The sequence below is a fragment of the Papilio machaon genome, chromosome W (assembly GCF_912999745.1).
Source record: "Papilio machaon chromosome W, ilPapMach1.1, whole genome shotgun sequence".
Lineage (NCBI taxonomy): Eukaryota > Metazoa > Arthropoda > Insecta > Lepidoptera > Papilionidae > Papilio > Papilio machaon.
In genome coordinates, this window is record NC_060015.1 from 9,753,540 (window position 1) to 9,763,539 (window position 10,000).

Here is a 10,000-nt window from a genome sequence, read left to right on the forward strand (position 1 = left end):
TAAAAGATATCCTACATATGAATGACTATGTATGTATGTATGTATGTATTTATGTATGTATGTATGTATGTATGTATGTATGTATGTATGTATGTATGTATGTATGTATGTATGACACTGCCGGTGCACGTGCAGCAGACAGACGAGGAAAATGACACCGCATTAGACATACATACGAGTAGCTTCCCTCATAGTCAACTTAATAATGATGAAAAATGTTTCGTTTCGGTTCTTATTAACTTTATAACTGCATGCAACAACAACAAAATATAAACTGACTATATATTCGTTTTAATACTTACTTAGCTTACTAGTAAGCGATGATTCTGTTCTGGATTTAAAAAAAAAAAAAAAAAAAAAAAAATAATAATAATAATAATAATAATAATAAAACACAAAAAATATTGATAATAACAATAATAACAACAATACGTGTAAACACTTTCCGGTGTCACGTCAATTGTGGTATACGCCAATACGTGAACACCCCATTGTTTAATGATGCGTGGTTGACATGTCACCATCATTGCTACTATTGTAGACTGGATGCGAGAGGCGTCTGTCAGTGATGTAATGAAACAGTGTGTGGTGTTTGTAGAGTTGTGTTGTGTGGTGTGTCTGCTGTTGGCGTTTGATTTTTACAAAGTAAAATTTGTAGAGTTTGTGTGTAGTGTATAGAGTATTAAAAAATAAACGCGCAACTATTTTTTTATTAATAAAAATAGTAGTGTTGTGTTTGTTGTTTTAATATTTTTACACAGCAAAAACACGCGACGACGACGACGACGACCGACGACACACACCACACAACGAAATATCACCACACACGCATAAACTGTGTCAGACTACGTTCCCGTTTATGAATGCGGCAGGACGTTTATAATAGAGTCTGTTATAAAAGAAGTGGCGATTTGTGTTCGGCGCGCGTGTAGATTTCGCAGCGTCGTTAACGCACCAGATCGACCCGTGAATTCTCGTCGCCTCGTGTCGTCGCGTGTGTCGCGTTGAGCTTGTTCGGTCTCCTCCACCGGAGAGATCGAACAGTCGCTCAATGCCGCTGCGGCGACTTCGAGGGACGGTGTATTTTTTTTTCCAACTATCATTATTATATTATTATTATATTACATATATATTACTTTTGATTCTATTTTATATAGATCAGTAGTAGTGTGTAGTTAGTAGTAGTAGTAGTAGTATTAGTAGTGGTAGTAGCATTTATAAAAAGGTATTTTCGATCTCTCCGAAACCGGACTGATGTCGATATTTTTTCCTCGATAAAGAGAGAGAATCAAATTTATTTACACAGTGTGAAGTATCGAAAATGTCTCGTTGTTGAACATTCACATGAATCGAACGCGCTTTTTGTCCGTTCACTAGCACCGCACCACACACACCATACACAGTAGTAGTGTATTGTGTAGTGTAGTAGTGTAGTGTAAAGAAGAAAAATGACCACCACCGACTGACTGCAGCAGGCAGGCAGCAGCAGCAAAACAGCAAAAACCATCGATGCGTTTAAACGTTTAACGTTTTCGCATCGTCGAGTTGTGCGTGTTGTGCGCGTTGTATGCGGCGTGTTTGTGTCAGCTCCCTGGTTGATCCTGCCAGTAGTTATATGCTTGTCTCAAAGATTAAGCCATGCATGTCTCAGTGCAAGCCGTATTAAGGCGATACCGCGAATGGCTCAATATATCAGTTTTGGTTCCTTAGATCTTACCTCGGTTACTTGGATAACTGTGGTAATTCTAGAGCTAATACATGCAATCAGAACTCTGACCAGTGATGGGATGAGTGCTTTTATTAGATCAAAACCAATCGACGGAGGGCCTCGCGTCCGAAGTCGTTAATTTTGATGAATCTGGATAACTTTTGCCGATCGCATGGTCCAGCACCGGCGACGCATCTTTCAAATGTCTGCCTTATCAACTTTCGATGGTAGTTTCTGCGACTACCATGGTTGTCACGGGTAACGGGGAATCAGGGTTCGATTCCGGAGAGGGAGCCTGAGAAACGGCTACCACATCCAAGGAAGGCAGCAGGCGCGCAAATTACCCACTCCCGGCACGGGGAGGTAGTGACGAAAAATAACGATACGGGACTCTTACGAGGCCTCGTAATCGGAATGAGTACACTTTAAATATTTTAACGAGGAACAATTGGAGGGCAAGTCTGGTGCCAGCAGCCGCGGTAACTCCAGCTCCAATAGCGTATACTAAAATTGTTGCGGTTAAAAAGCTCGTAGTTGCATTTGTGCGCCGCGCTGTCGGTGCACCGCATCCGCGGTGATACTGACACGTCTGCGGAGCATATCGTCGGTGAGCCGTCGGTAATACGGCGGTTCAATATCAAAATCCTATCGCGGTGCTCTTCGGTGAGTGTCGAGATGGGCCGACAATTTTACTTTGAACAAATTAGAGTGCTCAAAGCGGGCTCAAAATTGTGCTTGAATATTTCGTGCATGGAATAATAGAATATGATCTCGGTTCTATTTTGTTGGTTTTCAGAACTCCGAGGTAATGATTAATAGGGATAACTGGGGGCATTCGTATTGCGACGTTAGAGGTGAAATTCTTGGATCGTCGCAAGACGAACATCAGCGAAAGCATTTGCCAAAGGTGTTTTCATCAATCAAGAACGAAAGTTAGAGGTTCGAAGGCGATTAGATACCGCCCTAGTTCTAACCGTAAATATGTCATCTAGCGATCCGCCGACGTTACTACTATGGCTCGGCGGGCAGCTTCCGGGAAACCAAAGATTTTGGACTCCGGGGGGAGTATGGTTGCAAAGCTGAAACTTAAAGGAATTGACGGAAGGGCACCACCAGGAGTGGAGCCTGCGGCTTAATTTGACTCAACACGGGAAATCTCACCAGGCCCGGACACCGGAAGGATTGACAGATTAACAGCTCTTTCTTGATTCGGTGGGTGGTGGTGCATGGCCGTTCTTAGTTGGTGGAGCGATTTGTCTGGTTAATTCCGGTAACGAACGAGACTCTAGCCTGCTAAATAGGCGTCGTCATTTATGTGTGCGTGGCTTCGGTCGCGCAACTCACTGGCGACGTATTAAAATTCTTCTTAGAGGGACCGGCGGCTTCGAGCCGCACGAGATTGAGCAATAACAGGTCTGTGATGCCCTTAGATGTCCTGGGCCGCACGCGCGCTACACTGAAGGAATCAGCATGTTCTCCCTGGCCTAGAGGCCCGGGCAACCCGTTGAAACTCCTTCGTGCTGGGGATTGGGGTTTGCAATTATCCCCCATAAACGAGGAATTCCTAGTAAGCGCGAGTCATAAGCTCGCGTTGATTACGTCCCTGCCCTTTGTACACACCGCCCGTCGCTACTACCGATTGAATGATTTAGTGAGGTCTTCGGACCGACACGCGGTGGCTTAACGGCCGTCGGCGTCGCTGGGAAGTTGACCAAACTTGATCATTTAGAGGAAGTAAAAGTCGTAACAAGGTTTCCGTAGGGGAACCTGCGGAAGGATCATTAACGTATTACGTATTACTCATATATTACGAATAATAATCCACAAAAGAGAGAGCGCCCATCGGGGCACACCAAACGGGGCGACAAAAGAGGGAGTTGTGTGACACTAATCCGGTTGTTGTGTGTCATCTCCCAGTTCCGGTCCGATAATGGTGGGCGCTATACAAAAACAAACAGAAAAATACACACCGGTATTAGAAAGTGCGAACGCTATGTCGTCGTCGTGGTGGCGCGCGCGTGTGTGTATAACGCGCGCGCGCGCGCTCCCTTCGCGTGTTCGTTCGCCTTCTAAGATATTTTTTTTTATTTTTTATTTTTTTTTATATACATACATATATCAAAATATGTAAAACAATTACCCTGGACGGTGGATCACTTGGCTCGCGGGTCGATGAAGAACGCAGTTAACTGCGCGTCATAGTGTGAACTGCAGGACACATTTGAACATCGACATTTCGAACGCACATTGCGGTCCGTGGAGAAATATCCAGGACCACTCCTGTCTGAGGGCCGGCTGTTAAAATATAAAAATCACACTGTTCACTCATAGCGAACAATTGACGGTTCTCTTATTTTATACATATTCACGCAATGTGTATATATATATGGGTCCGTTTAAATATAACCTCTCAGACACATATTACACCACCATACGAGCGGAAACCGATCGCATCGATACGCGTATATATGTTATATACACGTTATATATATACGATATATACCTACGTATGTAAGTATATATATACGATCGGGGGCGTCCCGGGGACGCGCGACTCTTCGACGTAAAAAATCGACAGAGGGCATGCGCGTCTTCGCACACGGTGACGTAATAAACCCCGTTTCGTGTTATGTATATATATAATATATAATATATTTGTGTCGACGTGTGCGTGTTTTCGCATGTGTGTGCGTGCGTGTGAGTGTGTATATTATATATAATGTAGGCGGACACGACGTCCGAAGAGCGCATCGATGCGACGTTGCTGTGTGTGAAAACACGGCAGCGGAGCGTCGTTGAGCTGACGGATATCGCGTCTGCCTCGATTTTTATCGTTGGCCTCAGATCAGGGAGGATCACCCGCCGAATTTAAGCATATTAGTAAGCGGAGGAAAAGAAACTAACAAGGATTTCCTTAGTAGCGGCGAGCGAACAGGAACGAGCCCAGCACTGAATCCCGCGGTCGTATCGAACGCGGGAGATGTGGTGTTCGGGAGGTTCCGCTTTCTCGTCGTCGATACTCCTGTCCAAGTTCGTCTTGAACGGGGCCGTTTTCCCGTAGAGGGTGCCAGGCCCGTAGCGACGGAGGGCGGCGGCGAGAGGGACACTCCTAAGAGTCGGGTTGCTTGAGAGTGCAGCCCTAAGTGGGTGGTAAACTCCATCTAAGGCTAAATATTACCGCGAGACCGATAGCGAACAAGTACCGTGAGGGAAAGTTGAAAAGAACTTTGAAGAGAGAGTTCAAGAGTACGTGAAACCGTTCAGGGGTAAACCTGCGAAACTCGAATGAACGAACGGAGAGATTCATCGTCAATCCGCGGCGTACGCTGCCACGCTCTGATGAGGCGTCCGTCCCTGTCAAAGGGGATAGCGGGCTTCACGGGCCGGCAGCGTCGACGTTCGCGGACGGCGTGCACTTCTCTCTTAGTAATGCATCGCGACCCGTTCGATGTCGGTCTAAGCGCCGTTCGGGAGCCCAATCGTCTTTACCTGTCAAAGGGTAAGGCGTTTGGACCGTGACGGTTTTGCCGACCGGCCGTCGGACGGTAGAAGACACGAATCGCGCACGCGCATTTTAAACAAAAGCGCGTCCGGCCCGACGCAAGATAACGTCGTATTATCGAGGTCCTGCCGTTGTGCGGACATCGGTGCGGCGCGTCTGTTGTCGCCGCCGTGCAGTCTCGGACCGTGCGCGTCTCAGTCTGCGATGATTCAGTTTCGGGCACTCGCAGGACCCGTCTTGAAACACGGACCAAGGAGTCTAGCATGTGTGCGAGTCATTGAGTTATGTTTAAACTGAAAGGCGTAACGAAAGTGAAGGCGCGCGCTTGTCGCGCGCTCAGGGAGGATGGAGCTTTGGTCGTTCGATCGATCTCTCGCACTCCCGAGGCGTCTCGTTTCCAATCCGTGAATGTAGGCGCGCTCTGAGCAGAGATGCTGGGACCCGAAAGATGGTGAACTATGCCTGGTCAGGTCGAAGTCAGGGGAAACCCTGATGGAGGACCGTAGCGATTCTGACGTGCAAATCGATCGTCGGAACTGGGTATAGGGGCGAAAGACTAATCGAACCATCTAGTAGCTGGTTCCCTCCGAAGTTTCCCTCAGGATAGCTGGCATTCTGAGAAATAAACAGTTTCATCCGGTAAAGCGAATGATTAGAGGCATTGGGGAGAAATCATCCTCAACCTATTCTCAAACTTTAAATGGGTGAGAACTCCGGCTTACTCGAACGATGAAGCCGGAGATCTGATGACGGTGCCAAGTGGGCCAATTTTGGTAAGCAGAACTGGCGCTGTGGGATGAACCAAACGTAGTGTTAAGGCGCCTAAAAAACGCTCATGGGACACCATGAAAGGCGTTGGTCGCTCATGACAGCAGGACGGTGGCCATGGAAGTCGGAATCCGCTAAGGAGTGTGCAACGACTCACCTGCCGAAGCAACCAGCCCTGAAAATGGATGGCGCTGAAGCGTTTTGCCTATACACTACCGTTACGTGCCAGCGCGACGACCCTTAAAAAGTCGTCGTCATTATGCCGTAACGAGTAGGACGTGCGCGGCGGAGAGCGCAGAAGGGTCTGGGCGAGAGCCCGCCTGGAGCCTCCGTCGGTGCAGATCTTGGTGGTAGTAGCAAATACTCCAGCGAGGCCCTGGAGGACTGACGTGGAGAAGGGTTTCGCGTGAACAGTAGTTGCTCGCGAGTCAGTCGATCCTAAGCTCAAGGAGAGATCTTATGTCGATGTGGCGTGTTTATTTATATTATATAATTATGATAAATAACGCCCTTTGAGCGAAAGGGAATCCGGTTCCTATTCCGGAACCCGGCAGCGGAACCGTTTCAATAATCGTTCCCTCGCTTATAAACAGCGAGTGTTCGACGGGGTAACCCAAAGTGGCCTGAAGACGCCGCCGAGGGGTCCGGGAAGAGTTTTCTTTTCTGCCTGAGCGTTCGAGTTCCATGGAATCCTATAGAAGGGAGATATGGTTCGGAACGCGAAGAGCACCGCATTTGCGGCGGTGTCCGGATACTCTCTGCGGACCTTGAAAATTCAGGTGAGGGATGTACGTGGAGATGTCGCGCCGGTTCGTACCCATATCCGCAGCAGGTCTCCAAGGTGAACAGCCTCTGGCAATTGAACAATGTAGGTAAGGGAAGTCGGCAAATTGGATCCGTAACTTCGGGAGAAGGATTGGCTCTGAGGACCGGGGCGTGTCGGGTTTGGACGGGAAGCGGATGCGGCCGGTGCCGGGCCTGGTCGATGCTCGTGCGTCCCTCGGGGCGTGTGGGCTGAATCCGGACCCGCGTTCCGGCCTTCCGCGGATCTTCCTAGCCGTAAGGTCGCGTCGGTTTCGCTTCGTGCGCGATCGGCGCGCTCCTGTACGACCGCCGTTCAACGGTCAGCTCAGAACTGGCACGGACAAGGGGAATCCGACTGTCTAATTAAAACAAAGCATTGCGATGGCCCTAGCGGGTGTTGACGCAATGTGATTTCTGCCCAGTGCTCTGAATGTCAACGTGAAGAAATTCAAGCAAGCGCGGGTAAACGGCGGGAGTAACTATGACTCTCTTAAGGCCCTAACGGGTAGAGGTGCGACTGGAAGCTCCTGGCAGGTTGTAACTGCGTGGATGGGTTGACTGGTCAATAGCCAGCCATTTTGTCCAGTCAATTCAATACGCGAACACAACTTGCCATCAAGGGGATCTCGGGTGTGCAGTACTGCTTTAGTACGCTGGCACTCGAGATTCAACTCCTACCCCTAGCCTGCACGCGGCGACGCTGCTCATGACTAATACGGGAGGAGGGGAAGTACCTAAAGCAGTGACCCTGGAGTTGGCTGATGCGGGGTTCGAAGTCCCGTTGGTACATTCCTTTAATTCGCGGGGCGAAACGCGTGATTTCCATCACTCCGACCCGTTAATACCGACACTTGGGCGCCGTTCTGGCGCTTGGGTGAGTGGGAGGGCGGGGTGGTCCGGCTTGTGAGCGGGTTTGCTGGGTCTTCGGATTCGGTATGCGCAACGTTCCTTGTCTAGGGGACGGAACCCGTGCGAGGTTCGAGGGTCAAACCTCGAATAGTCCCAAAGGGTCTCACCGAATCGGCTTTTGTCGTGTGGTGGCCGACCTAAGTCTAGTCGCTTGCTTCGGTTGGGACGAACGAAAGCGACGGGCGCTCCCGGCGGAAGGGCTTGCACCCCGACCGTCAATGGGTACTTTATTCAAGCAATGAACAGTATAAGAGAAATTTTATCTGGTCACCCCGACCTCCCACAGGAGTCGGGGAGCTTGGCCCATTCTCCGGCCACTCGAACCGGGGCCTCGGCCTCGGGACCGGTGGTCGATTGGACGTGTCCGGTGTGTGAACGCAAGTTCAGCACCAAAACGGGTTTGGGAGTTCACAAACGTCGTGCCCACCCGTTAGAGATGAATGCGGAAGCTGCTCCCGCGTCGGTGAAGCGTAGGTGGCGCGAAGAGGAGGTGCTTTTGATGGCGCGTACGGAGGCAAGGTTGCTCGAGGAGACCGGCCGCTGTACGAATGTAGACCTGCTCAATTGCTTGACGGGGTTCGACAGGACCCTCGAAGCAATCAAAGGAAAACGTCGGGGTGGGGACTATCGGAGCCTGGTACAAAGGTGCCGGGATGAGTTCAGACCACCTTCCTGGGGCGGTAGACAGAGCAGGGATTCGTTACAGCCGGTTATGGAAACTGAGAGTGCCGAGTCATCCGTCCAGCCGCAAGCATCGCCAACCAGAACGCCGCCTGCCGTGAATCCTGGCATCCCAGGTACACCATGCGCGTCTCGACTCATCGAGGACCTCCTATCGGTGGCCGCGGCGAGGAAAGCGCGCTATGGGCTGGGCGCCAAAAGCGCGAAGCGCTTCCGCATCAATATTAACCTTGACTATGACACCAACAATGCCTCTGCTAGACTGTCCAGCCGGAAACGGAGGAGAATAGAGTACGCGAGAGTCCAGGAACTCTATCGTAAGTCCAAAAGTCGGGCAGCAGCCGAAGTGATTGATGGAGCGCACAGGCGTGTGGGGCACACGCTCGAACAACTGGAATCCTACTGGAGACCAGTTCTAGAGCGTGTGTCCGATGCGACTGGGCCCACACCGGGAGCTCTGCGCGCCCTGCGGCGTGCAGAGCGGGACGGGGGCGAGCGTGATTACTCCGCGCTGTGGAGGCCCTTCACCTCTGATGAGTTGAAGGCCTCCTGCTTCGATTGGCAGACGGCGCCTGGTCCGGACGGTATCCGCCCGGAAGAGTGGCGCCAAGTTCCCTGGGACCTAAAGGCGGAAATATTCAACTCTTGGTTGTCCGCTGGCGAAATCCCGGAACCCCTGCGGCAGTGCCGAACGGTCTTTGTGCCGAAAACGGACGCTCCTGCTGGCCCGGGCGAATATCGGCCGATTTCGATCGCGTCGATACCGCTCAGGCACATGCACTCTGTCCTGGCGAAAAGACTGTTGGACTGCTGCCCCCCCGATGTACGACAGCGTGGATTCGTCCGCGCCGACGGCACGTTGGAGAATTCCGCCGTGCTGGACGCAGTACTAGGGGATTGCAGGAAAAAGTTAAGAGAATGTCACGTGGCGGTCCTCGATTTCTCGAAGGCGTTCGACACAGTGTCCCACAAGGCGCTGGTCGGGCTACTTCGGGCTCGGGGGCTGCCCGTGCCATTCTGTGATTACATCTGCCGACTGTACGAAACGGCAACCACTACCTTAGTGGTTGACGGAAAGTCGAGCACACCTGCTCATGTGGGCCGTGGAGTTCGCCAGGGGGACCCATTGTCGCCCATCCTGTTTAACATGGCGATGGACGTCATTCTTGCCTCTCTACCGTCAGAGGTAGGCTACAGGCTTGAGACGGAGCGTGTCTCCGCCCTTGCCTACGCTGATGACCTAGTCCTGCTTGCAGGCTCAAAGGTAGGGTTGCAGGAATCCATCGATCGTGTTTTCGAGGTGGCGTCGACGATGGGCCTTATGATCAACCATAAAAAGAGCTCCGTTTTATCGATGGTACCCGACGGGAAGCGCAAGAAGCACCACTACGTGACCGAGAAGACCTTTAAGGTCGGTCGGATGTGGTTGCCGCAGATATCTTGCACTGAACGTTGGCGCTATCTCGGCGTGGACTTTCAGGTTTCTGGATGCGTGACGTTAGAGCACGACATCAAAAACGCCTTAAATAATATCACTAAGGCACCCCTCAAACCGCAGCAGCGGCTCGAAATTGTGAGGGGGCACCTTATTCCGAGGTTTTTGCACGGCCTTGTGCTAGGCAATATCT

The 10,000-nt window shown here is 50.9% G+C and overlaps 2 non-coding genes and 1 pseudogene across 2 annotated transcripts; all 3 read left to right on the forward strand.

Moving 5' to 3' along the window:
• Nucleotides 1-1,588: 1,588 nt before the first annotated feature.
• LOC123723423 lies at nt 1,589-3,492 on the forward strand. Its single transcript, XR_006756747.1, has one exon. It is a non-coding gene; the product is annotated as a small subunit ribosomal RNA (ribosomal RNA).
• Nucleotides 3,493-3,845: 353 nt separating this feature from the next.
• LOC123723427 lies at nt 3,846-4,002 on the forward strand. Its single transcript, XR_006756751.1, has one exon. It is a non-coding gene; the product is annotated as a 5.8S ribosomal RNA (ribosomal RNA).
• A 541-nt stretch (nt 4,003-4,543) lies between these two features.
• LOC123723436 overlaps nt 4,544-10,000 on the forward strand; it is a 7,990-nt pseudogene continuing 2,533 nt past the window's right edge.